This window comes from Pseudophryne corroboree, unplaced genomic scaffold, assembly GCF_028390025.1.
Source record: "Pseudophryne corroboree isolate aPseCor3 unplaced genomic scaffold, aPseCor3.hap2 scaffold_334, whole genome shotgun sequence".
NCBI classification, from domain to species: Eukaryota; Metazoa; Chordata; class Amphibia; order Anura; family Myobatrachidae; genus Pseudophryne; species Pseudophryne corroboree.
Window position 1 is genome coordinate 52980 of NW_026970002.1, and position 27886 is coordinate 80865.

General features: G+C 46.0%; 13 non-coding genes and 1 pseudogene across 13 annotated transcripts; 8 read left to right on the forward strand and 6 right to left on the reverse strand.

Moving 5' to 3' along the window:
• The first annotated feature begins 666 nt into the window (after window positions 1-666).
• Window positions 667-830, forward strand: LOC135019143 (U1 spliceosomal RNA). Its single transcript, XR_010216738.1, has one exon. It is a non-coding gene; the product is annotated as a U1 spliceosomal RNA (small nuclear RNA).
• A 3275-nt stretch (window positions 831-4105) lies between these two features.
• Window positions 4106-4268, reverse strand: LOC135019419 (U1 spliceosomal RNA). The gene has a single exon (XR_010216985.1). It is a non-coding gene; the product is annotated as a U1 spliceosomal RNA (small nuclear RNA).
• Window positions 4269-4420: 152 nt separating this feature from the next.
• Window positions 4421-4584, reverse strand: LOC135019261 (U1 spliceosomal RNA). The gene has a single exon (XR_010216853.1). It is a non-coding gene; the product is annotated as a U1 spliceosomal RNA (small nuclear RNA).
• Window positions 4585-5258: 674 nt separating this feature from the next.
• Window positions 5259-5414, reverse strand: LOC135019453 (U1 spliceosomal RNA). Its single transcript, XR_010217003.1, has one exon. It is a non-coding gene; the product is annotated as a U1 spliceosomal RNA (small nuclear RNA).
• A 2361-nt stretch (window positions 5415-7775) lies between these two features.
• LOC135019251 (U1 spliceosomal RNA) lies at window positions 7776-7939 on the forward strand. Its single transcript, XR_010216843.1, has one exon. It is a non-coding gene; the product is annotated as a U1 spliceosomal RNA (small nuclear RNA).
• A 152-nt stretch (window positions 7940-8091) lies between these two features.
• On the forward strand, window positions 8092-8226 carry LOC135019429 (U1 spliceosomal RNA; annotated as a pseudogene).
• A 702-nt stretch (window positions 8227-8928) lies between these two features.
• On the forward strand, window positions 8929-9092 carry LOC135019539 (U1 spliceosomal RNA). The gene has a single exon (XR_010217087.1). It is a non-coding gene; the product is annotated as a U1 spliceosomal RNA (small nuclear RNA).
• A 152-nt stretch (window positions 9093-9244) lies between these two features.
• On the forward strand, window positions 9245-9407 carry LOC135019433 (U1 spliceosomal RNA). Its single transcript, XR_010216995.1, has one exon. It is a non-coding gene; the product is annotated as a U1 spliceosomal RNA (small nuclear RNA).
• A 670-nt stretch (window positions 9408-10077) lies between these two features.
• LOC135019542 (U1 spliceosomal RNA) lies at window positions 10078-10241 on the forward strand. Its single transcript, XR_010217090.1, has one exon. It is a non-coding gene; the product is annotated as a U1 spliceosomal RNA (small nuclear RNA).
• A 152-nt stretch (window positions 10242-10393) lies between these two features.
• LOC135019395 (U1 spliceosomal RNA) lies at window positions 10394-10557 on the forward strand. The gene has a single exon (XR_010216967.1). It is a non-coding gene; the product is annotated as a U1 spliceosomal RNA (small nuclear RNA).
• A 671-nt stretch (window positions 10558-11228) lies between these two features.
• On the forward strand, window positions 11229-11392 carry LOC135019139 (U1 spliceosomal RNA). Its single transcript, XR_010216734.1, has one exon. It is a non-coding gene; the product is annotated as a U1 spliceosomal RNA (small nuclear RNA).
• A 15336-nt stretch (window positions 11393-26728) lies between these two features.
• LOC135019517 (U5 spliceosomal RNA) lies at window positions 26729-26844 on the reverse strand. The gene has a single exon (XR_010217065.1). It is a non-coding gene; the product is annotated as a U5 spliceosomal RNA (small nuclear RNA).
• A 275-nt stretch (window positions 26845-27119) lies between these two features.
• Window positions 27120-27235, reverse strand: LOC135019470 (U5 spliceosomal RNA). Its single transcript, XR_010217019.1, has one exon. It is a non-coding gene; the product is annotated as a U5 spliceosomal RNA (small nuclear RNA).
• A 286-nt stretch (window positions 27236-27521) lies between these two features.
• LOC135019513 (U5 spliceosomal RNA) lies at window positions 27522-27637 on the reverse strand. Its single transcript, XR_010217061.1, has one exon. It is a non-coding gene; the product is annotated as a U5 spliceosomal RNA (small nuclear RNA).
• Window positions 27638-27886: the final 249 nt, after the last annotated feature.

The following is a 27886-nucleotide window of genomic DNA, read 5'->3' on the forward strand; positions in this document are numbered from 1 at the left end:
TGTCTCAGGTCTCTCTCCAGCCTAGTTTGCTGTCTGTTTCCACTTCTTTTTTCTTGAGCCCCTCCCTTCTATACCCTTGTGCACTATCCTGACTTCTCCCATCTGCTTACTTTGTGCCTTCCAACGCACAATGCAAACTACAGGTAGTGCTGCAGGGCCCACACCCTTTTACTTGCTTTACAGAGCAGCTCTGGAGCTGTTACAGTGCCCAGCTGCTGCAAGAAATCAGCTTGAATGCTTCAGGGGCTGGGGCATAGCCAACATGAGCCCCACACCGAAGGAGGGTGGAGGTGTTTAATGCGAACTAGGGGTCATCCAAGCGCCGCAAAAGGCCGCCATGCCCTGCACACCCCTTTTTTCTTTTCATATGCAGACGAGGGTTGAAGCCAACTTTGACCCACTGCTTGGATGACATCACCATATGCAAATCCATCTGCTGCAGGCCTTCCCCCAGGAATGCTTGCACTAGTAGTTGCATTTGGTTCGTTGTTTGGGGGTGCTTCAGTTTTAGGCAGCCTTCTGCCCTCCCATGTTCATCTGAAAATATGTGTTGTCCCTGCAGTTGTTGTCCCCAGATGAGAGTTCCCTTGTGCTGCCTCAGTTGAATCTCCTTTACTTGACAGAGATGTGCCTGAGCAGCGGCCCTCCCCAGCCCTATCCCAAATCATACTTATTTTGCATAGGAGATACCTTGGTCATGAAGATTGTTCTCCCAGGGTGAGGTTCATTCATTGCATTCTGGGTATGCTGACCCCTGTGATTTCCCCAAATGTGGGAAACTCGACTGCATTATTTGTGGTAGTGGGGGACTGTGTTTGTGCTTTCCTCTGGTCAGCTCTGGTAAAAGTCAGATTTCTTTGTCTCAGATCTTCCTCTAGCCTTGTTCTTCTTTCGAGAGTTCCCTTGTGCTGCCTCAGTTGGATCTCCTTCACTTGACAGGGGGTGCCCAAGCAGCAATCCTCCACAGCTCTAGCCCAACTCCTACTTACCTGCCAGGTGAGATACTATGATCTTCACTGTTAGAGCAATCAGGATGTGGAATTCCCTGCCAGGGAAGGTGGTAATGGCGGACTCTGTAATTGGATTTAAAAAAGGAATGGATACATTTCTGAATGAAAAAGCTATCCAAGGTTATAATACTTAAAATATCAACATGGTTAATCCGGGGGTAACATGAGTTGTAGTAGTTAACTAGTCATAAAACATTATTCAGCAAGTATGTAGAATCATCACAACTTAAAACAGGTTGAACACGATGGGCAATTTGCCTCTTTTCAACCTCAAAAACTATATTACTATATGTTACTATATTACTATGTTACTGTAGTATACAGAACACCACAATGTAATGAGCAGTGATAGTGAGCACTGATGAGGATACTAGAACTGACACTGAGCAGCAAGATGCAGCACTGGACTATTAGTAATGTACTGTAGTATGCTGAGCACCACAATGCAGCACAAGACAATGAGCAGTGATACTGAGCACTGATGAGGATACTACTGAGAACTGACACTGAGCAGGAGAGACACACTACTAGTATTACTGAGCAGCAATAAGTAACCACTGATACTGAGCACTGACATTGAGATTTCCACTGAGAGAACATAGCCACGTCCTCTCCGCTCCCTCTTCAATGCACGAGTAAAAATGGCGGCAACGCGCAGCTCTTTATATGAAATCCGAATCTCGCGAGAATCCGACAGCGGGATGATGACATTTTCCCTTGTTCAGGTTTTCCGAGTCAGGCGGGAACAACCGAGCCTGCCTCGGACCAGTGTAAACCACGTGGAGTTCGTGGGAATTCGGTTCTCGGAGAACCGAACCCGCTCCTCTCTACCTTATACCCATATATTTTTTTATTTTCAATCTAAGCCCCTGCAGTTTTCTGTAAGCATCTGCTTCGCTATGATGATCAACAAGTCACAAGGGCAAACACTCAGGGCTTGAGGCGTAGATCTTAGGACCAGCTGCTACAAGCATGGCAGAGGTGTCACTATCACTGGTGACACCCAGAGAGGTGGCGAAGGAGATTGTAATGCAGTGCGCGCAGATAAGCAGCGCAATGGTAAAAAGGAGGCATGGTTTCATAGGTAGGGGCGTGGCCTGGTGGCCTGAATCTACATTTTGTTGCTCCGGGTGTCCCGGGGGTTGGGGCTGCACCCTGGGACTAGTGTGTGAGCGGTGCTGGCTCCTGCACAGTGACAGGACATGGCCACCCAGCATGACGCCTCCCTTCTTGACCAATCTGTAATTGCAGTCGCACTGCAGTTCAGCGTGATCATAAAAAATGGTGTAGCCTCCTGCTGGTGCAGACTGTATGTGCGCGCAGGAAGCCGCCACCATTTTTGTGATCACAGCGGCTGAATGTGATGTCATACAGCCGCTGTGACCACGCCCCCTGTGTCTCCTCCGTTGCAGACCCCATTTTGAAGCCTTGCCCCCGCACCGCTCCATCCCTGACTTGGAAATGGAGTGTTGCTAACCCCCCTCTCCCCCCCTGCCCCGATTGACAGGCAGAGGCGATCGCATTCTCTGCGGGGTGCCGCAGAAAATGCAGGCACATGCGTATGCTCTTAGCAATTTTTGCAGTTGGATCGCTTACTGTGATTGCAATCCAACCTGAATCAGGCCCTATTACCTATCACAATGCGCTGCGGGCAGTACAAAATTGGTTTAATATGGGAGAAAAAACCCCAGACCTGTGCTCCTTAACTGTACCTGGTGGCTCGTGGAGCGGCTGCCCAGTAATCAGTGTCCACGCCAGTGCGCACACGGTCCACCCCCTACGGCCACGCTCCCCTTCATCAGCGGCCTCGTGATCCGGAAGGGCGGTGCGTGTGTGACTGACCTTAGGAAGAAACCGGAGCCTCCGCTGCAGTGACCCAGCAACCAGGGCACGGGAGTATACAGCGCCGCTGGGAGTGATGAAGCTGCAGTAAAGATGTCTATTAGACCTAGCCTGCTGCAGCCCTTGTAGATTTTCATAAAAAAAGTTCTTATTTTCTTGTCAAAATTAATAGCTAAGAATAGGCTGCCTGAGGCAGGCCCCTGTTAAGTGGCCTGCTACTGAAGGCACCAACTACAAACTGAGCTCCCTGTTCATGGAAGCGGGGTTATAGAGGAGAATGCGCTGAGCATCTTGGGAACAGTCAAAAGCTTTGAGCCGGTTGGTGCCTCAGATCAAGATCCTACTCTACACCCCAATGTGAATCCTTGTGGAGTCCAGTGTACCCCACAGAAGAAATTAATGTGTCACACCCATTGGCAGCAACCTTAGAATAGCTGCTGACGGGCACAATTGAGAAAGGAAGGGGGGGGGGACATTTGAATCCAGCACATAGATGCAATTCAAATATGTAATTTGAACCTTCCTATTTTAAAATATAATGGATGAACTTCACCCTGTGAAAACAATCTTCATGATATAGAGATCTCATATGCAAAATAAGTATGAGTTGGGATAGGGCTGGGGAGGGTGGCTGCTCGGGCAAGCCCCTCCCCCGTCAAGTTAAGGAGATTCAACTGAGGAAGCACAAGGGAACTCTCGTCTGGGGACAACAACTGCAGGGAGACCACATTTTTACATTAATACTGAAGCACCATCAAATATCAAACCATATGCAATAACTAGTACAAGCATTCCTGGGGGAAGGTCTGCAGGAGACGAATTTGCATACGGTGATGTCATCCAAGCAGTGGGCCAAAGTTGGCTGGAACCCTCATCTGCATATGAAAAGAGAAAAGGGTTATACAGGGCATGGCGGCCTTTTGCGGCGCTTGGATGACCCCTAGTTCGCATTAAACACCTCCACCTTCCTTCGGTGTGGGGCTCATGTTGGCTATGCCCCAGCCCCTGAAGCATTCAAGCTGATTTCTTGCAGCAGCTGGGCACTGTAACAGCTCCAGAGCTGCTCTGTAAGGCAAATAAAAGGGTGTGGGCCCTGCAGCACTACCTGTAGTTCGCATTGTGCGTTGGAAGGCACAAAGTAAGCAGACGGGAGAAGTCAGGATAGTGCGCAAGGGCATAGAAGGGAGCGGCTGAAGAAAAGAGAAGTGGAAACAGACAGCAAACTAGGCTGGAGAGAGACCTGAGACAAAGAGATCTGAATTATACGAGAGCCGACCAGGGGAAACACAAATTATGCAGTCAAGTTTCCCATATTTGGGGAAATCGCAGGGGCAGCACACCCAGAGTGCAATGGTTGAGCCTTGCCCTGGGAGAAGCACCTTCAAGATCATAGTATCTCACCTGGCAGGTAAGTAGGAGTTGGGCTAGAGCTGGGGAGGGTCGCTGCTCGGGCACCCCCCTGTCAAGTGAAGGAGATCCAACTGAGGCAGCACAATGGAACTCTCGAAAGAAGAACAAGGCTAGAGGAAGATCTGAGACAAAGAAATCTGACTTTTACCAGAGCTGACCAGCGGAAAACACAAACACAGTCCCCAACTACCACAAATAATGCAGGCGAGTTTCCCACATTTGGGTAAATCACAGGGGTCAGCATACCCAGAATGCAATGAATGAACCTCACCCTGGGTGAACAATTTTCATGACCATGGTGTCTCCTATGCAAAATAAGTATGATTTGGGATAGGGCTGGGGAGGGCCGCTGCTCAGGCACATCTCTGTCAAGTAAAGGAGATTCAACTGAGGCAGCACAAGGGAACTCTCATATGGGGACAACAACTGCAGGGAGAACACATATTTTCAGATGAACATGGGAGGGCAGAAGGCTGCCTAATACTGAAGCACCCCCAAACAACAAACCAAATGCAACAACTAGTGCAAGCATTCCTGGGGGAAGGCCTGCAGCAGATGGATTTGCATATGGTGATGTTATCCAAGCAGTGGGTCAAAGTTGGCTTCAACCCTCATCTGCATATGAAAAGAGAAAAGGGGCGTGCAGGGCATGGCGGCCTTTTGCGGTGCTTGGATGACCCCTAGATCGCATTAAACACCCCCACCCTCCTTTGGTGTGGGGCTCATGTTGGCCATGCCCCATCCCATGAAGCATTCAAGCTGATTTCTTGCAGCAGCTGGGCACTGTAACAGCTCCAGAGCTGCTCTGTAAGGCAAGTAAAAGGGTGTGGGCCCTGCAGCACTACCTGTAGTTTGCATTGTGCATTGGAAGGCACAAAGTAAGCAGACGGGAGGAGAAGTCAGGATAGTGCACAAGGGTATAGAAGGGAGGGGCTCAAGAAAAAAGAAGTGGAAACAGAGAGCAAACTAGGCTGGAGAGAGACCTGAGACAAAGAGATCTGAATTATACGAGAGCCGACCAGAGGAAACACAAATTATGCAGTCAAGTGTCCCACATTTGGGGAAATCGTAGGAGCAGCACACCCAGTGTGCAATGGGTGAGCCTTGCCCTGGGAGAAGCACCTTCCTGATTATAGTATCTCACCTGGGTGTGCTGCCCCTGCGATTTCCCCAAATGTGGGAAACTTGACTGCATAATTTGTGTTTCCCCTGGTCGGCTCTCATATAATTCAGATCTCTTTGTCTCAGGTCTCTCTCCAGCCTAGTTTGCTGTCTGTTTCCACTTCTTTTTTCTTGAGCCCCTCCCTTCTATACCCTTGTGGACTATCCTGACTTCTCCTCCTGTCTGCTTACTTTGTGCCTTCCAATGCACAATGCAAACTACAGGTAGTGCTGCAGGGCCCACACCCTTTTACTTGCCTTACAGAGCAGCTCTGGAGCTGTTACAGTGCCAAGCTGCTGCAAGAAATCAGCTTGAATGCTTCAGGGGCTGGGGCATGGCCAACATGAGCCCCACACCGAAGGAGGGTGGGGGTGTTTAATGCGAACTAAGGGTCATCCAAGCGCCGCAAAAGGCCGCCATGCCCTGCATACCCCTTTTCTCTTTTCATATGCAGATGAGGGTTCCAGCCAACTTTGGCCCACTGCTTGGATGACATCACTATATGCATATCCGTCTTCTGCAGACCTTCCCCCAGGAATGCTTGTACTAGTTGTTGCATTTGGTTTGTTGTTTGGGGGTGCTTCAGTATTAGGCAGCCTTCTGCCCTCCCATGTTCATCTGAAAATATGTGTTCTCACTGCAGTTGTTGTCCCCAGATGAGAGTTCCCTTGTGCTGCCTCAGTTGAATCTCCTTTACTCTAAAACTTGTAAAACTTAGCAAAAGTGTTTACTAAATAGCTGCTCGGCAAAGTTGCAATGCCGAGACTCCCCGACCAGCTGCCCAGGATGAACCCACCTTTCTAGTAGAATGGGTCTTCACCTAATTCAGTAACGGCAATCCTGCCGTGGAATGAGCATGCTGAATCTTACCACAGATCCAGCGCATAATTGTCTACATGGAAGCAGGACACCCAATCCTGTTGGGAGCATACAGGACAAACAGAGCCTCTGTTTTCCTAATCTGAACCGTTCTGGTGACATAAATTTTCAAAGTTCTGACCACAGCCAGAGACTTTGACTCAACGAAGGTGTCAGTGGCCAAAGGCACCATGTGGAAAGATGAACCACCTTCGGCAGAAATAGTTGACGTGTCCTCAATTCTGCTCTATCTTCATGAAATATCAAATAAAGGCTCTTGTGATACTGCATGGTTTGTACTGTTTTCCATGTGCTCCCAGATCTTTCAAGCAAGAAGCATGGTCAAGAAAGTTATGTTTGAAAAGAAACAACATTTACTGTCATTGTTATAGAATTTGGGAGAAAAAACAAGAAGAAATCTGCACTGTTGACGCACTGGACAGAATGAATGAATCATAAAATATAACCTTTATTAAGTATGTATTAAAATTGGATAAATATTAATATTATTATCCCAAACTGCAGTGAAACATAAAGGTTAAAATCACAGAACTAACATACATGTGCATAAGAAGAATAAAGAGATGTGAAAAAAAGGTTTAAAAAGCGTGTCCGTGTGTGATTATTTTTGAAGGCACAACCCTGGCGGGGTTGTTTATATAGATATATATGTTGCTAATAATCACTTTCTAGCGTAATGTTATTAAATAGCTGTTAGTATCTATGTCGTCAGGTACCACTGGGTCGTATCCTATATACTCCTGTGGGAAACTTGACTGCATAATTTGTGTTTCCCCTGGTCGGCTCTCGTATAATTCAGATCTCTTTGTCTCAGGTCTCTCTCCAGCCTAGTTTGCTGTCTGTTTCCACTTCTCTTTTCTTGAGCCGCTGCCTTCTATGCCCTTGTGCACTCTCCAGACTTCTCCTGTCTGCTTACTTTGTGCCTTCCAACGCACAATGCAAACTACAGGTAGTGCTGCAGGGCCCACACCCTTTTACTTGCCTTACAGAGCAGCTCTGGAGCTGTTACAGTGCCCAGCTGCAGCAAGAAATCAGCTTGAATGCTTCAGGGGCTGGGGCATAGCCAACATGAGCCCCACACCGACGGAGGGTGGAGGTGTTTAATGCAAACTAGGGGTCAGCCAAGCGCCGCAAAAGGCCGCCATGCCCTGCATGCCCCTTTTCTCTTTTCATATGCAGACGAGGGTTGAAGCCAACTTTGACCCACTGCTTGGATGACATCACCATATGCAAATCCATCTGCGGCAGGCCTTCCCCCAGGAATGCTTGCACTAGTTGTTGCATTTGGTTTGTTGTTTTGGGGTGCTTCAGTATTAGGCAGCCTTCTGCCCTCCCATGTTCATCTGAAAATATGTGTTCTCCCTGCAGTTGTTGTCCCCAGATGAGAGTTCCCTTGTGCTGCCTCAGTTGAATCTCCTTTACTTGACAGAGATGTGCCTGAGCAGCGGCCCTCCCCAGCCCTATCCCAAATCATACTTATTTTGCATAGGAGATACCATGGTCATGAAGATTGTTCTCCCACGGTTAGGTTCATTCATTGCGTTCTGGGTATGCTGACCTCTGTGATTTCCCCAAATGTGGGAAACTCAACTGCATTATTTGTGGTAGTGGGGGACTGTGTTTGTGCTTTCCTCTGGTCAGCTCTGGTAAAAGTCAGATTTCTTTGTCTCAGATCTTCCTCTAGCCTTGTTCTTCTTTCAAGAGTTCCCTTGTGCTGCCTCAGTTGGATCTCCTTCACTTGACAGGGGGGTGCCCGAGCAGCGACCCTCCCCAGCTCTAGCCCAACTCCTACTTACCTGCCAGGTGAGATACTATGATCATGAAGTTGCTTCTCCCAGGGCAAGGCTCACCCATTGCACTCTGGGTGTGCTGCCCCTGCGATTTCCCCAAATATGGGAAACTTGATTGCATAATTTGTGTTTCCCCTAGTCGGCTCTCATATAATTCAGATCTCTTTGTCTCAGGTCTCTCTCCAGCCTAGTTTGCTGTCTGTTTCCACTTCTTTTTTCTTGAGCCCCTCCCTTCTATACCCTTGTGCACTGTCCTGACTTCTCCTCCTGTCTGCTTACTTTGTGCCTTCCGATGCACAATGCAAACTACAGGTAGTGCTGCAGGGCCCACACCCTTTTACTTGCCTTACAGAGCAGCTCTGGAGCTGTTACAGTGCCAAGCTGCTGCAAGAAATCAGCTTGAATGCTTCAGGGGCAGGGGCATGGCCAACATGAGCCCCACACCGAAGTAGGGTGGGGGTGTTTAATGCGAACTAAGGGTCATCCAAGCGCCGCAAAAGGCCGCCATGCCCTGCATACCCCTTTTCTCTTTTCATATGCAGATGAGGGTTCCAGCCAACTTTGGCCCACTGCTTGGATGACATCACTGTATGCAAATCCGTCTTCTGCAGACCTTCCCCCAGGAATGCTTGTACTAGTTGTTGCATTTGGTTTGTTGTTTGGGGGTGCTTCAGTATTAGGCAGCCTTCTGCCCTCCCATGTTCATCTGAAAATATGTGTTCTCCCGGCAGTTGTTGTCCCCAGATGAGAGTTCCCTTGTGCTGCCTCAGTTGAATCTCCTTTACTTGACAGAGATGTGCCTGAGCAGCGGCCCTCCCCAGCCCTATCCCAAATCATACTTATTTTGCATAGGAGATACCATGGTCATAAAGATTGTTCTCCCAGGGTGAGGTTCATTCATTGCATTCTGGGTATGCTGACCCCTGTGATTTCCCCAAATGTGGGAAACTCAACTGCATTATTTGTGGTAGTGGGGGACTGTGTTTGTGTTTTCCTCTGGTCAGCTCTGGTAAAAGTCAGATTTCTTTGTCTCAGATCTTCCTCTAGCCTTGTTCTTCTTTCGAGAGTTCCATTGTGCTGCCTCAGTTTGATCTCCTTCACTTGACAGGGGGGTACCCGAGCAGCGACCCTCCCCAGCTCTAGCCCAACTCCTACATAACTGCCAGGTGAGATACTATGATCATGAAGGTGCTTCTCCCAGGGCAAGGCTCACCCATTGCACTCTGGGTGTGCTGCTCCTGCGATTTCCCCAAATGTGGGAAACTTGACTGCATAATTTGCGTTTCCCCTGGTCGGCTCTCGTATAATTCAGATCTCTTTGTCTCAGGTCTCTCTCCAGCCTAGTTTGCTGTCTGTTTCCACTTCTCTTTTCTTGAGCCGCTGCCTTCTATGCCCTTGTGCACTCTCCTGACTTCTCCTGTCTGCTTACTTTGTGCCTTCCAACGCACAATGCAAACTACAGGTAGTGCTGCAGGGCCCACACCCTTTTACTTGCCTTTCAGAGCAGCTCTGGAGCTGTTACAGTGCCCAGCTGCTGCAAGAAATCAGCTTGAATGCTTCATGGGCTGGGGCATAGCCAACATGAGCCCCACACCGACGGAGGGTGGAGGTGTTTAATGCGAACTAAGGGTCATCCAAGCGCCGCAAAAGGCCGCCATGCCCTGCATACCCCTTTTCTCTTTTCATATGCAGATGAGGGTTCCAGCCAACTTTGGCCCACTGCTTGGATGACATCACCGTATGCAAATACGTCTTCTGCAGACCTTCCCCCAGGAATGCTTGTACTAGTTGTTGCATTTGGTTTGTTGTTTGGGGTGCTTCAGTATTAGGCAGCCTTCTGCTCTCCCATGTTCATCTGAAAATATGTGTTCTCCCTGCAGTTGTTGTCCCCAGATGAGAGTTCTCTTGTGCTGCCTCAGTTGAATCTCCTTTACTTGACAGAGATGTGCCTGAGCAGCGGCCATCCCCAGCCCTATCCCAAATCATACTTATTTTGCATAGGAGATACCATGGTCATGAAGATTGTTCTTCCAGGGTGAGGTTCATTCATTGCATTCTGGGTATGCTGACCCCTGTGATTTCCCCAAATGTGGGAAACTCGACTGCATTATTTGTGGTAGTGGGGGACTGTGTTTGTGCTTTCCTCTGGTCAGCTCTGGTAAAAGTCAGATTTCTTTGTCTCAGATCTTCCTCTAGCCTTGTTCTTTTTTTGAGAGTTTCCTTGTGCTGCCTCAGTTGGATTTCCTTCACTTGACAGGGGGGTGCCCGAGCAGCGACCCTCCCCAGCTCTAGCCCAACTCCTACTTACCTGCCAGGTGAGATACTATGATCAGGAAGGTGCTTCTCCCAGGGCAAGGCTCACCCATTGCACTCTGGGTGTGCTGCTCCTACGATTTCCCCAAATGTGGGACACTTGACTACATAATTTGTGTTTCCTCTGGTCGGCTACTCGTATAATTCAGATCTCTTTGTCTCAGGTCTCTCTCCAGCCTAGTTTGCTGTCTGTTTCCACTTCTCTTTTCTTGAGCCGCTCCCTTCTATGCCCTTGTGCACTATCCTGACTTCTCCCGTCTGCTTACTTTGTGCCTTCCAACGCACAATGCAAACTACAGGTAGTGCTGCAGGGCCCACACCCTTTTACTTGCTTTACAGAGCAGCTCTGGAGCTGTTACAGTGCCCAGCTGCTGCAAGAAATCAGCTTGAATGCTTCAGGGGCTGGGGCATAGCCAGCATGAGCCCCACACCGAAGGAAGGTGGAGGTGTTTAATGCAAACTAGGGGTCATCCAAGCGCCGCAAAAGGCCGCCATGCCCTGCACACCCCTTTTTTATTTTCATATGCAGACGAGGGTTGAAGCCAACTTTGACCCACTGCTTGGATGACATCACCATATGCAAATCCATCTGCTGCAGGCCTTCCCCCAGGAATGCTTGCACTAGTAGTTGCATTTGGTTTGTTGTTTGGGGGTGCTTCAGTGTTAGGCAGCCTTCTGCCCTCCCATGTTCATCTGAAAATATGTGTTCTCCCTGCAGTTGTTGTCCCCAGATGAGAGTTCCCTTGTGTTGCCTCAGTTGAATCTCCTTTACTTGACAGAGATGTGCCTGAGCAGCGGCCCTCCCCAGCCCTATCCCAAATCATACTTATTTTGCATAGGAGATACCATGGTCATGAAGATTGTTCTCCCAGGGTGAGGTTCATTCATTGCACTCTGGGTATGCTGACCCCTGTGATTTCCCCAAATGTGGGAAACTCGACTGCATTATTTGTGGTAGTGGGGGACTGCGTTTGTGCTTTCCTCTGGTCAGCTCTGGTAAAAGTCAGATTTCTTTGTCTCAGATCTTCCTCTAGCCTTGTTCTTCTTTCGAGAGTTCCCTTGTGCTGCCTCAGTTGGATCTCCTTCACTTGACAGGGGGTGCCCGAGCAGCAATCCTCCACAGCTCTAGCCCAACTCCTACTTACCTGCCAGGTGAGATATTATGATGTTCACTGTTAGGGCAATCAGGATGTGGAATTCCCTGCCAGGGAAGGTGGTAATGGCGGACTCTGTAATTGGATTTAAAAAAGGAATGGATACATTTCTGAATGAAAAAGCTATCCAAGGTTATAATACTTAAAATATCAACATGGTTAATCCGGGGGTAACATGAGTTATAGTAGCTAACTAGTCATAAAACATTATTCAGCAAGTATGTAGAATCATCACAACTTAAAACAGGTTGAACACGATGGGCAATTTGCCTCTATTCAACCTCAAAAACTATGTTACTATATGTTACTATATTACTATGTTACTGTAGTATACAGAACACCACAATGTAATGAGCAGTGATAGTGAGCACTGATGAGGATACTAGAACTGACACTGAGCAGCAAGATGCAGCACTGGACTATTAGTAATGTACTGTAGTATGCTGAGCACCACAATGCAGCACAAGACAATGAGCAGTGATACTGAGCACTGATGAGGATACTACTGAGAACTGACACTGAGCAGGAGAGACACACTACTAGTATTACTGAGCAGCAATAAGTAACCACTGATACTGAGCACTGATATTGAGATTTCCACTGAGAGAACATAGCCACGTCCTCTCCGCTCTCTCTTCAATGCACGAGTAAAAATGGCGGCAACGCGCAGCTCTTTATATGGAATCCGAATCTCGAGAGAATCCGACAGCGGGATGATGACATTTTCCCTTGTTCAGGTTTTCCGAGTCAGGCGGGAACAACCGAGCCTGCCTCGGACCAGTGTAAACCACATGGAGTTCGTCGGGAATTCGGTTCTCGGAGAACCGAACCCGCTCCTCTCTACCTTATACCCATCAATTTTTTTATTTTCAATCTAAGCCCCTGCAGTTTTCTGTAAGCATCTGCTTCGCTATGATGATCAACAAGTCACAAGGGCAAACACTCAGGGCTTGAGGCGTAGATCTTAGGACCAGCTGCTACAAGCATGGCAGAGGTGTCACTATCACTGGTGACACCCAGAGAGGTGGCGAAGGAGATTGTAATGCAGTGCGCGCAGATAAGCAGCGCAATGGTAAAAAGGAGGCATGGTTTCATAGGTAGGGGCGTGGCCTGGTGGCCTGAATCTACATTTTGTTGCTCCGGGTGTCCCGGGGGTTGGGGGCTGCACCCGGGGACTAGTGTGTGTGCGGTGCTGGCTCCTGCACAGTGACAGGGCATGGCCACCCAGCATGACGCCTCCATTCTTGACCATGCTGTAATTGCAGTCGCACTGCAGTTCAGCGTGATCATAAAAAATGGTGTAGCCTCCTGCTGGTGCAAACTGTATGTGCGCGCAGGAAGCCGCCACCATTTTTGTGATCACAGCGGCTGAATGTGATGTCATACAGCCGCTGTGACCACGCCCCCTGTGTCTCCTCCGTTGCAGACCCCATTTTGAAGCCTTGCCCCCGCACCGCTCCATCCCTGACTTGGAAATGGAGTGTTGCTGACCCCCCTCTTCCCCCCCCGCCCCGATTGACAGGCAGAGGCGATCGCATTCTCTGCGGGGTGCCGCAGAAAATGCAGGCACATGCGTATGCTGTTAGCAATTTTTGCAGTTGGATCGCTTATTGTGATTGCATTCCAACCTGAATCAGGCCCTATTACCTATCACAATGCGCTGCGGGCAGTACAAAATTGGGTTAATATAGGAGTAAAACTCCCAGACCTGTGCTCCTTAACTGTACCTGGTGGCTAGTGGAGCGGCTGCCCAGTAATCAGTGTCCACGCCAGTGCGCACACGGTCCACCCCCTGCGGCCACGCTCCCCTTCATCAGCGGCCTCGTGATCCGGAAGGGCGGTGTGTGTGTGACTGACCTTAGGAAGAAACTGGAGCCTCCGCTGCAGTGACCCAGCAACCAGGTGACAATGCTAAATTCCTTGTCGTATAAACAACCCTTTATGAAGCTAAGAACACTGTACGCTGTTTACTTAAGAAGTACCGTAATGGTACGCTATTGACGTAGCGATCGCTCAGCCGTAGGCGAGACGCTCAAGCGTCACGTTCGCTCGCGGCCCAGTGATCACAGGACACGTTATTGGCTATGTCTAGGGGAATGATTCGCTATGGCGTAGCTTACGCTCGAGACCACGAGGAGGTCACCAGCGATGCAGACGCTCACAACACTATACCTTTATGTTAAAACCTTATACCAATGAAATACACTGAATACCTTAATGTGAGTACAGGGTGTAAATGCAACCTTGTGTAACCTGACTAACTACAAAGCTGCTTGAGCGTCACCGACGCTCAAGTGAACACTTAACACTATAGAAAATACACAGATACTGGTTTAGGTTCCAAAGCCTATTAACTGTATTATATCTAATATACTTGTAAAAGGGGATAACAGTACAAATGATACACTACAATATAACAAGGACTTCCTAACCACAGAACTAAACAATAAATACAAAAAGACAATACTACACTGACCTAAATGCAATACAGTACAATACTATAATACTATGAGAGATATAAGAGAAAAGAAGAGAGAGAGATAGAGAGAGAGAGAGAAATTGGCTCACAGAAAGACAATGATTACGGAGAGAAACTTACGCACAAAGGGTATGATCGCCTGCGCCTCGATATCCAGCTCCCGGCTATCAGCAGATAACCGTTGATGAGAGAGTGAGAGCTGGATGTGGTCGGCCTGCCTATTTATACCCCACACACAATGCAATCTCATGGTCCTACAATCCCATTGTCCATTGGCCGAAGGAATTCGGCCCTGCATCATAACAAAAGGTCATAGGGTGATTCATACAGGTGGGCTGTGACGATTTCCAACAGCTCAGGTGGGTGGGAAACTGGGTTTCCCGCCGCATACCTGAGTATGAGTAAATAATAGAAATGGACATAAACTTCTTATGTCCATAACTATTCGCACGAGCGATTAATACGCTCCAAACCAACACCGGAATATTGCTAATTAAATACTCTTCCGATGGGTACCAAACACTGCTGTATGATTCCTGTTAGACCCTTCGTACGATATAAAGAGGGATTCCTCAGCTCTGGGACATTGTATTTTAACCAAACTTTCAGAATCTATCAAAGGGACCATGATCTATAAACTACATTAATTGTGAAAATATGTAACGAATGAGTCGCACGCTACGACTACGTAAACTCTACCGTAAATGCGCATACCGCGCCTGCGAGTGTACGCTATTGCGGGTATGCGCCTCCACGGGAGAGCGTACGCACGCGCAGCGCGGACCAGTGTGCGGTGCAAATATGGCAACGTGCATTGAGACATTTTTCTGACTTTGACAGTCCACCCTTTGGCAGTCAACAATAACTGCCACAAAACATTTAAGGAGAAAAATGTAAGTCAGGGGTTAATTGATTTCCATGGTTGGGTAGGGGAGAAGAGTGGAGTAGGTGTGAAGAGGGTATGACCTAGTGAGAAAGTAGAAGCATGTGTGTATGAGTCCATGTTTGGAGGGTCATGTATCATCGTGCCGTACGTGTGGTAGATCAAGCTTCGAGGTATTGCGAAGTATACATTTGAATTCCTTCTTGTCCTGTGGTACAGGTCTGTGGATGGGCTGTCAAACTCTACCGAGCTCATTTCGGCTGTGGTTGTAACAAAATGGGGATGCACATTTTAGTTGATGATACATGAATGGGGGAGGTATGTGGTTGCTGCTATCTGTGCCTGTATTCCCTATCGTCTATGTGTGTCGTTACCTGGGGGTTGTAGAGATGAAGATAAAGAACACTTACGAAAAATGCAATGATATTCTATGTCAGGGAAATGTACATCTGTTGTTGAAGTTGTGTTCGGTATCTGTTGAGAGTCGTCTTCTTTGCGCTGTATTGCTCCTTGGGCATGAGCAAATAGCTTTGTCTGAGCCATCAGATTTACAAAAAATGTTGGGCTAGCGTGAGTTTAAAAATACTAGGGAAACTGGGGATCCATGGCAAAGTTCATCAAGTGTCCATATTTAAAGTTGTCAAATCTTCTTCTTTGGTGCTTGTCTGTTGTCTGTATAGCGTCTCGTCAACTTCCTCGTCCAAGGGGGTCTTTGTATCTTGGAGAAAAGCAGAAAAACAGGTGAAAGAAACGGACCGTATAATCGCATTTTCATCACATTCTGGTTTCTATCATTGGGTCATAAATCAAATCCAGGTTAATTACGGTTTCCTCACTCCTCAAGCTCATCACTTTTGTACTTTGTTTGCACCTCATTAAAGCCTGCCCGCATCTAAATATCAATCCAATCGATATAACAACACCCAAGATACATAGTAGAAACTTTCCAACATCCATTATGACTCCTTGAGCCCAGTCTCCCAAACCGGAGAACCAATTTCGCGGGTTCAACCATGACACCCAACCAGTCAGCTCATTACCTACAGCAGCAAGGGTGAGATTGTGTTTTCGACGAAATTCCCACTTTAATTGCAGAATATCGTCCATCTTTTGGTCTATGACGTCTACCGGATCCTCGGTGCTATTTGTGATATACGTGCAACACTTTATGCCGTACTGTGTTGCCAATGTAACACAATATCCGCCTGTTACTGCTGTAAGATAATTAAGAACCATCCTATGCTGAACTAGTTCTGTTTTGTAAGCTTGAAGTTCTCTTCCAGTGTATCTAAACGTGTCATCATACATTTCAGTGATATTATCTAACAAATTGGCGAGTGCGGAAATGTATCTATAATTCATCACTCCTCGAGCGGTACGAGTGAAATCTAGCGCTACCAGAACCTGAATCCCGGTGGATTCATGGATAAGATCAGAGGCCGGATGCTCTAACCTTTCTGACAGTTGTCTTTTAACTCGGTGCTCGTAATGAGTGTGAGTATAAGGAGCTTGGGCACCACGGTGTATGTCCTTCATTTTGTCATGTGTAACAGTCATCACTTCAGGCAATACTTTTCCAATATAACACAATCCTTCAGAGTTTGGGGCAAGCCACTTGTACGCCTTTCTCCCGCATATGAAATATGCATCATCGGGGAGAACATATGGGACGGAGAAGGACATGACCATGTTACAAACCTTCCAGGTGAAATCTCCTGACCCTAATTCTTCCATCTGCCTAATGCACGTATCGGTTTGTACGATATGTGCACAGTATCCTGGTGATACCTCTCCAACTCTAGTAATCCTATTTCCTAAGGTATATCGATACCGGAAAGATTTTCCTCTACTGGCTATGTGGCGTACGAGCTCTGTATCTGTAGGCATTCTATCTGCTCTGTGTGAAAAGGTCATGGTAAGGTTGCTCCATGACACTTCCCAATTTCCCGGTTTTCTGGGATTGGAGATGTTAAAACATAAGAGGGACCTATCCACATGGTATTGGTGGAGCTTCAAACTAGGAGGGCTGGAGATGTTAAACCTCCGGTCCACCGGTCTCCCACCACTTAGCTCAAGTACCTCCCCTAACGTTAAAGGAAATGGTACTAGCCCTGATTTACTGTGACCCTGAGGTACTTGAGAGCATACCCAACAATCTGTTTGGTTTAACACGTTACCCACTAGAGAGTGATAGTCACTCAATGGATGCCGGTCCATATGGATATTAAAACTAGATTGGCATTTCTTTATGCATCCATCTTCAACCAGATTATCACAGAGCCTACAGATACAATTTTCTTCAGCTAACAATCCATCACAATTTCTTCTATCGGATCGTTTTCTGATACTCGCCTTTGCTTGTTGGTTTGGTTGATCTTGGAAAACTACGCCTCCATCATCATAATCGGAACCCATTCCAGAACCTCTCTCGACCTCTATGGTACTCTCGCCGGAACAGACTGCTCTGGTCAACATCATGGTTAACATCAAAATCCGGATCACAGTCTCTTGGGGCAAGTCCATCTTTGAGGAGAAAATAGAGAAGAATGAGAAGGGGGAAAAAGAAATTTTAAGGGAGAGGGGCTGGGAAGTGGAGAAAAACAATAAAGGGGAGAGGGGAGTCGACAGCTGCTTTCGATCTTCAAGGCTCAGGTGCCGCCTCAGTCCTCCTGGAACAGACACTCCAGTGATACAACCTCTACCGTCTGTTCCTTATCACGGGACTTCTCGAGATCAGCAACCTTCTTGCAGTGGGATGAATGGACCCAAGTCTCTCTCTCAGCAACCTTCAATGCTGTGGTGCTAGTCAATAAGACCTGGTATGGTCCTTCCCATCTATCAATAAGACAACCTGAGCGTAGAAAATTTCGTATCATTACATAATCCCCAGGTTCAATGTCATGACAATTACTACCTGGTAAATCAGGAATCACCAACTTCAGATTATCATTTTGATTCCTCAACTGTTTACTCATGTTAATCAAGTATTTTACAGTTACTTCATTGTTACATTTCAAATCATCCTGAGGGTTAATCATGACATGCGGTTGTCGACCAAACAAGATTTCAAAAGGAGACAGATTAAGAGGGGACCTGGGAGTGGTTCTGATGCTATACAAAACAATGGGTAAAGCTTCTGGCCACGTCAATCCTGTCTCTGCCATTACTTTACTCAATTTATTTTTAATAGTGCTGTTCACTCTTTCGACCTTCGCACTCGCCTGTGGACGGTACGGAGTGTGCAGCTTGCTATCAATTCCCATCAACTTACACATTCCTTGAAAGACATCACCTGTAAAATGGGTACCCCTATCACTTTCAATGATTCTAGGGATACCATATCTACATACAAATTCCTGCACAATTTTCTTAGCTGTAAACATAGCGGTATTTGTAGCTGCTGGAAAAGCTTCGACCCAATTCGAGAAAACATCTATACAGACAAGTACATATTTCAAATTTCTACATGGGGGTAATTGAATGAAGTCAATTTGTATTACTTGGAAAGGGCCGCCGGCAGGTGGGATATGGGATGGTTCTGTAGGTATTGCTTTTCCAATATTCTTTCTCAGACAGGTAAGGCATGACATTGCTCTTTTACCCGCATGAGAGGAGAATCCTGGGGCGCACCAGTATGCTCTTACCAATTTGCACATCCCCTCCTTGCCTAGATGAGTCAGCCCGTGAGCTGCTTCAGCCAGACATGGAAGGTATGCCCTGGGGGCCACTGGTTTACCATGTCCATCCGTCCAGAGCCCTGAGGACTCCTGGCCATATCCCTTTGCCTTCCAGACTGCTCTTTCCTGTGTGGAACACAAATTCTGCATCTCACACAACTTCTGTGTGTTGATGGTATTAAATACCATCAACTGTGTGGTGTCTGTCCGTGTGGGGGTAGCAGCTGCAAGCTTTGCGGCTTCGTCTGCTCGGCTGTTACCAAGTGACACTGGGTCTTGGCTATATGTATGTGCTTTACATTTGATAACAGCCACTCTGTCGGGTTCCTGTATCGCTGTTAGAAGCCTTTTTATATAAGCTGCATGCGCTATCGGTGTACCAGCCGCCGTCATGAAATTTCTGAGCCGCCATAGGGCTCCGAAATCATGGACTACCCCGAAGGCGTATCTAGAATCGGTGTAGATATTGGCAGACTTACCCTTAGCCAATTCACATGCTCTGGTTAGGGCGACCAGTTCAGCAACCTGGGCTGAGTGAGGTGGGCCTAGCGGTTCCGCTTCTATGGTGTCTTGGTCATCTACGACTGCGTATCCAGTACACAAGTCTCCCGAGTCTGACTGTCTGTGACAACTACCATCCGTGTAGAACGTGAGTTCTGCATCTTCTAGTGGATTGTCACTGATGTCAGGCCTTGCGGTAAAATTTTGGGTCAAATATTCCATACAATCATGTGTATCTTCCTTTGCATTAAATCCTCCTTCCCCACCACTCTCACCTTCCACCCTTTGTGCCTGACCAGGCACACCTGGGAGAAATGTTGCAGGATTTAATGCACTGCATCTCCTTATGGTGATGTTTACTGGGGCCATTAATGCCAATTCCCATCTTGTAAACCTTGCTGATGAGACGTGTCTGGTTTGGGCAGAATTCAATAAGGCAGATACCGCATGCGGTGTATGGATTGTGAGATTGTGGCCTAGCACGACATCTTCGCTTTTTGTCACTAGCAATGCTATCGCCGCAACGCTACGCAAGCATGTGGGGAGGGATCGCGCTACCGTGTCTAGCTGAGCGCTGTAGTATGCAATTGGCCTGCTGGCATCACCGTGTTTTTGTGTTAGTACACCTGCTGCGCACCCAGCACTTTCTGTTCCGTATAGTTCAAAGGGTTTCCCATAGTCTGGCATACCTAGTGCTGGTGCCTGCGTTAGGCACTGTTTGAGTCTCTCAAATGCTGTTTCAGATTCGTCTGTATGCGAAATCCGATCAGGTTTGTTTGAAGAGACCATTTCCTGCAAAGGTAGCGCCAATATGGAAAACCCTGGGATCCAATTACGGCAATACCCACACATTCCTAAAAACGTCCTGATCTGTTGCTGGGTTTGTGGCAGTGTCATGTCTCTAATGGCTTGGATTCTATCAGCGGTCAGGTGTCTCAGTCCTTGTGTTAGACAGTGTCCCAAATATTTTACCTTAGCTTGGCATAATTGCAACTTGTCTTTGGAAACCTTGTGACCTGTGTCTGAAAGATGAAACAGGAGCTGTTTCGTATCCTTCAGAGATGCTTCCAGTGAATCTGAACACAGTAATAAATCGTCCACATACTGTATCAATACTGATCCACTGTCTGGTTGGAAAGACTGTAAACAATCATGCAAAGCCTGAGAAAATATACTTGGACTGTCTATGAAACCTTGGGGTAACCGAGTCCACGTGTATTGGACTCCTCTGTATGTGAATGCAAACAAATATTGGCTGTCAGGGTGCAGAGGTACCGAAAAGAAAGCGGAGCAGAGGTCAATAACAGTGAAAAATTTGGCAGTGGGAGGAATTTGCATTAGGATGACAGCTGGATTAGGCACTACGGGGAACTGACTCTCAACTATTTTGTTAATCCCCCTTAGATCCTGCACTAGCCTGTAACCCCTCCCCCCACTCTTTTTAACAGGGAAGATGGGACTATTTGCTGTGCTGGACGTTCTTACTAGAATGCCCTGTTGTAGCAAGCGCTCTATTACGGGAAAAACTCCTAACTCCACCTCTGGCTTCAGAGGATACTGTGGGATTTTTGGAGCTATCCTACCATCTTTTACTTGCACAACTACTGGAGCTACGTTTGCCATTAATCCAGTGCCCGGACGAGCCCCCAATTGACAATGCTAAATTCCTTGTCGTATAAACAACCCTTTATGAAGCTAAGAACACTGTACGCTGTTTACTTAAGAAGTACCGTAATGGTACGCTATTGACGTAGCGATCGCTCAGCCGTAGGCGAGACGCTCAAGCGTCACGTTCGCTCGCGGCCCAGTGATCACAGGACACGTTATTGGCTATGTCTAGGGGAATGATTCGCTATGGCGTAGCTTACGCTCGAGACCACGAGGAGGTCACCAGCGATGCAGACGCTCACAACACTATACCTTTATGTTAAAACCTTATACCAATGAAATACACTGAATACCTTAATGTGAGTACAGGGTGTAAATGCAACCTTGTGTAACCTGACTAACTACAAAGCTGCTTGAGCGTCACCGACGCTCAAGTGAACACTTAACACTATAGAAAATACACAGATACTGGTTTAGGTTCCAAAGCCTATTAACTGTATTATATCTAATATACTTGTAAAAGGGGATAACAGTACAAATGATACACTACAATATAACAAGGACTTCCTAACCACAGAACTAAACAATAAATACAAAAAGACAATACTACACTGACCTAAATGCAATACAGTACAATACTATAATACTATGAGAGATATAAGAGAAAAGAAGAGAGAGAGAGATAGAGAGAGAGAGAGAAATTGGCTCACAGAAAGACAATGATTACGGAGAGAAACTTACGCACAAAGGGTATGATCGCCTGCGCCTCGATATCCAGCTCCCGGCTATCAGCAGATAACCGTTGATGAGAGAGTGAGAGCTGGATGTGGTCAGCCTGCCTATTTATACCCCACACACAATGCAATCTCATGGTCCTACAATCCCATTGTCCATTGGCCGAAGGAATTCGGCCCTGCATCATAACAAAAGGTCATAGGGTGATTCATACAGGTGGGCTGTGACGATTTCCAACAGCTCAGGTGGGTGGGAAACTGGGTTTCCCGCCGCATACCTGAGTATGAGTAAATAATAGAAATGGACATAAACTTCTTATGTCCATAACTATTCGCACGAGCGATTAATACGCTCCAAACCAACACCGGAATATTGCTAATTAAATACTCTTCCGATGGGTACCAAACACTGCTGTATGATTCCTGTTAGACCCTTCGTACGATATAAAGAGGGATTCCTCAGCTCTGGGACATTGTATTTTAACCAAACTTTCAGAATCTATCAAAGGGACCATGATCTATAAACTACATTAATTGTGAAAATATGTAACGAATGAGTCGCACGCTACGACTACGTAAACTCTACCGTAAATGCGCATACCGCGCCTGCGAGTGTACGCTATTGCGGGTATGCGCCTCCACGGGAGAGCGTACGCACGCGCAGCGCGGACCAGTGTGCGGTGCAAATATGGCAACGTGCATTGAGACATTTTTCTGACTTTGACACAGGGCACGGGAGTATACAGCGCCGCTGGGAGTGATGAAGCTGCAGTAAAGATGTCTATTAGACCTAGCCTGCTGCAGCCCTTGTAGATTCTCATAAAACAAGTTCTTCTTTTCTTGTCAAAATTAATAGCTAAGAATAGGCTGCCTGAGGCAGGCCCCTGTTAAGTGGCCTGCTACTGAAGGCACCAACTACAAACTGAGCTCCCTGTTCATGGAAGCGGGGTTATAGAGGAGGATGCGCTGAGCATCTTGGGAACAGTCAAAAGCTTTGAGCCGGTTGGTGCCTCAGATCAAGATCCTACTCTACACCCCAATGTGAATCCTTGTGGAGTCCAGTGTACCCCACAGAAGAAATTAATGTGTCACACCCATTGGCAGCAACCTTAGAATAGCTGCTGACGGGCACAATTGAGAAAGGAAGGGGGGGGGGGGACATTTGAATCCAGCACATAGATGCAATTCAAATATGTAATTTGTACCTTCCTATTTTAAAATATAATGGATGAACCTCACCCTGTGAGAACAATCTTCATGATCAAGAGATCTCATATGCAAAATAAGTATGAGTTGGGATAGGGCTGGGGAGGGTGGCTGCTCGGGCAGCCCCTCCCCCGTCAAGTTAAGGAGATTCAACTGAGGACGCACAAGGGAACTCTCGTCTTGGGACAACAACTGCAGGGAGACCACATCTGTTCAGATGAACATGGGAGGGTGGAAGGCTGCCTAATATTGAAGCACCATCAAATATCAAACCATATGCAACAACTAGTACAAGCATTCCTGGGGGAAGGTCTGCAGAAGACGGATTTGCATACGGTGATGTCATCCAAGATGTGGGCCAAAGTTGGCTGGAACCCTCATCTGCATATGAAAAGAGAAAAGGGGCATGCAGGGCATGGCGGCCTTTTGCGGTGCTTGGATGACCCCTAGTTCGCATTAAACACCCCCACCCTCCTTTGGTGTGGGGCTCATGTTGGCCATGCCCCATCCCCTGAAGCATTCAAGCTGATTTCTTGCAGCAGCTGGGCACTGTAACAGCTCCAGAGCTGTTCTGTAAGGCAAGTAAAAGGGTGTGGGCCCTGCAGCACCACCTGTAGTTCGCATTGTGCGTTGGAAGGCACAAAGTAAGCAGACGGGAGGAGAAGTCAGGATAGTGCGCAAGGGCATCCTTTTCTCTTAGTCCGTAGAGGATGCTGGGGTCACATTAAGAACCATGGGGTATAGACGGGATCCGCAAGAGACATGGGCACTTTAAGACTTTCAAAGGGTGTGAACTGGCTCCTCCCTCTATGCCCCTCCTCCAGACTCCAGTTATAGGAACTGTGCCCAGGGAGACGGACATTTCGAGGAAAGGATTTATTGTTAAACTAAGGTGAGCATCTTACCAGCTCACACCTTAAGCATGCCGCAGAACGTGGCATTCAACAGAACACAAGCCAACGGCATGAACAATTGCAGCAAAAAGCTGACCAGAACCATAACATAACATGTGTATAACCACAAGTAATAACTGCAGACACAGTATGGACTGGGACGGGTGCCCAGCATCCTCTACGGACTAAGAGAAAAGGATTTACCGGTAGGTATTAAAATCCTATTTTCTCATACGACCTAGAGGATGCTGGGGTCACATTAAGAACCATGGGGTTATACCAAAGCTCTTGAACGGGTGGGAGAGTGCGTACGACTCTGCAGCACCGAATGACCCAACTTGAGGTTATCATCAGCCAAGGTATCAAACTTGTAAAACTTAGCAAAAGTGTTTACTAAATAGCTGCTCGGCAAAGTTGCAATGCCGAGACTCCCCGACCAGCTGCCCAGGATGAACCCACCTTTCTAGTAGAATGGGTCTTCACCTAATTCAGTAACGGCAATCCTGCCATGGAATGAGCATGCTGAATCTTACCACAGATCCAGCGCATAATGGTCTACATGGAAGCAGGACACCCAATCCTGTTGGGAGCATACAGGACAAACAGAGCCTCTGTTTTCCTAATCTGAACCGTTCTGGTGACATAAATTTTCAAAGTTCTGACCACAGCCAGAGACTTTGACTCAACGAAGGTGTCAGTGGCCAAAGGCACCATGTGGAAAGATGAACCACCTTCGGCAGAAATTGTTGACGTGTCCTCAATTCTGCTCTATCTTCATGAAAGATCAAATAAAGGCTCTTGTGATACTGCATGGTTTGTACTGTTTTCCATGTGCTCCCAGATCTTTCAAGCAAGTAGCATGGTCAAGAAAGTTCTGTTTGAAAAGAAACAACATTTACTGTCATTGTTATAGAATTTGGGAGAAAAAACAAGAAGAAATCTGCACTGTTGACGCACTGGACAGAATGAATGAATCATAAAATATAACCTTTATTAAGTATGTATTAAAATTGGATAAATATTAATATTATTATCCCAAACTGCAGTGAAACATAAAGGTTAAAATCACAGAACTAACATACATGTGCATAAGAAGAATAAAGAGATGTGAAAAAAAGGTTTAAAAAGCGTGTCCGTGTGTGATTATTTTTGAAGGCACAACCCTGGCGGGGTTGTTTATATAGATATATATGTTGCTAATAATCACTTTCTAGCGTAATGTTATTAAATAGCTGTTAGTATCTATGTCGTCAGGTACCACTGGGTCGTATCCTATATACTCCCTTCACTCAATAGGGGTTACCTCCCGGGAAGCCATCCCCATTGGCGAATTTGTGGGGGTGATTGAGTATAACCGGTAAGCTAACCTCCAATTTGTGGGGTGCTTAGGTAGATGGGGATCACTTATTTCTCTGTGTCCCCTAAGACTATATTCCTAAATTCAATACCACAGGGGGATAGCTTTCTATATCGGATAAGGAATCACTTGATAGGGAAATCTCTATGCATCATGGAAAGATCATATTTATTAATATCCAAACTAAAAAAATGATGAATAGCTTTAATTTAGCTGTTTAGATATAGTTAATTGGCGAGATATACCAACAGGTGCGGTTGCCTTAAGGAATATGGCAATTCCAATATAAATAGCAGCCCTCCTTCATATAATCAGCCAGATCTTATTAAATCTGGTCCAGATATAGCCGTTCAGATATACTTAATTGACAACATATATCAATCGGTGGGGTTGCCTTAAGGAATATAGCAATTCCAATTCTCATATAAATAGCAACCTTCCTTCATATATTCAGCCAGATCTTATTTAATCTGATCTAGGCGTAGGCAATAATGCTTTCCTTAGAGGTATAGCCACCTCAATTCTTATTAGGAAGCAAAGTGTCTGTCATAATGGTTTATCCAATTCATCTAAGAAATAATATATTCCATGTGTCAGAGATTCATTACTCTCTATTTACACTGTTAAAGAGTTAATTCTTATTATGTTACAGTGTAATGAAATTATCATATAGGGAGATGTGGCAATTCCATGTGCTATATATATAATAACCCTTAGTGGTCCAGATTCCACAATGAGGAATTTTCTTATAAACCGCTGAAACACACAGCTGTTTGACTGACTTCCAAATATATCTATCTCACTTTGTAACAGTCTTATGATAGAGAAACTGTTACATATTCGGTCACTTAGTTATCTAAAGGTAAACAGACTCAGTGTGAGGGTAATATAATATATCAAATGCGCTGTCAATAATCGTGGTAACTGGTGTAATAATGTGGTATATTGAGTATGCTAGTAAGGCATATAACTGCTCTCCAGCCTTTAAGTGTTACCAATCAATTTGTTACACTGTAAAGGATTTATGGTGTCCTGTTTGGACATGCAGCTGCTAGGCTGACTCAAAGATTTATCCATTTGTAACAATTATGTAACAGTTATATACATGTTACTGGTATTACATAGAAATAGTATGACACAGGCCAGCAGTCCCATGTGTCTAGATTCCACAATAGGAGATTTTCTTTGTCTTATAAACTGCTGGAACACACAGCTGCTAGACTGACTTCAAATATATATATTACTTTGTAACAGTCTTATAGTAAAGAGACTGTTACACACTGTCATTTAGTTATCTCAAGGTTAGCAGATTCTGTGTGAGGATAGTGTTCTGTTAGAACATGCAGCTGCTAGGCTGACTCATAGAAAATGTATCCATTTGTAACAAATGACACATACAGCATTAAATTAATATCTATAGCAGCCCATGTGACATCTCTACTCTTATCATAATTGTCTGGTTATTGCCAATCTGGACAGCAGGAGTGATATATATTCACTAGTCCCAATATCCCATCATATAAATATACCCACACTGATATACTTTCTTATCAAGAGTTATTAGTAGCTATCTGTATGCACTTTAGACATTGTATCTGCTAAGTGACATCATATCTAGTGTATTCCTTTCTTATAGCTCAGCTTCTATTCCCTATTAGTGGAGACTAACAGCTAACATCATAATCATATATTTTTGTTTTATAACATTTCACATGAGTCAAATACACGCGGACACGCCGTGCCCTACACGTGTGTTTCACTGCATCTATGGCAACTTACATTAAAGCTAACAAGAAAGCACACTCGTTCTGTCTTTAAACTGATAAAAGAAACCCCAATAATATGGGGCATGCAAAAATTGAGATAAAACTCAGTTTTGCTCCTCTCCACGGAAATCTTTAATAAAAGGCGAAATATTTGTTAGTTCTGAAGAGAAACCAGAGCATGACCAAGATTCCACCTGTCGCCTGAGTGCCATGCCAGCAGTTCTCATTGAGCTCAAAGTGAGCACCCAATTTGAAAGAAAGATAGCAGATTTCTCACCAGGCTTCCCCTAGCTATAAACATGGTTTGTACTCTTTTCCATGTGATCCCAGATCTTTCAAGCAATTAGTATAGTCAAGAAAGTTCTGTTTGAAAAGAAACAAACATTTACTGTCATTTCTATGCAAATGAGCTTACATTAAAGCACACTCGTTCTATCTTTAAACAGATAAAATAAAACCCCAATAAGATGGGGAATGCAAAATTTGAGATAAAACTCAGTTTTGCTCCTCTCCACGGAAATCTTTAGTAAAAGGCGAAAGATTTGTTCGTTCTGAAGAGAAACCAGAGCATGACCAAGATTCCACCTGTCGCCTGAGTGCCATGCCAGCAGTCCTCATTCAGCTCAAAGTGAGCACCCAATTTGAAAGAAAGAAAGCAGATTTCTCACCAGGCTTCCCCTTGCTATAAGCATGGTTTGTACTCTTTTCCATGTGCTCCCAGATCTTTCAAGCAAGTAGCATGGTCAAGAAAGTTCTGTTTGAAAAGAAACAGACATTTACTGTCATTGTTATACAAATAAACTTACATTAAAGCCAACAAGAAAGCACACTCATTCTGTCCTTAAACTGATAAAAGAAACCCCAATAATATGGGGCATGCAAAAATTGAGATAAAACTCAGTTTTGCTCCTCTCCACGGAAATCTTTAATAAATGGCGAAAGATTTGTTCATTCTGAAGAGAAACCAGAGCATGACCAAGATTCCACCTGTCGCCTGAGTGCCATGCCAGCAGTCCTCATTCAGATCAAAGTGAGCGCCCAATTTGAAAGAAAGCAGATTTCTCACCTGGCTTCTCCTTGCTATAAGCATGGTTTGTACTGTATTCCATGTGCTCCCAGATCTTTCAAGCAAGTAGCATGGTCAAGAAAGTTCTGTTTGAAAAGAAACAAACATTTACTGTAATTTCTATGCAAATGAGCTTTCATTAAAGCACACTCATTC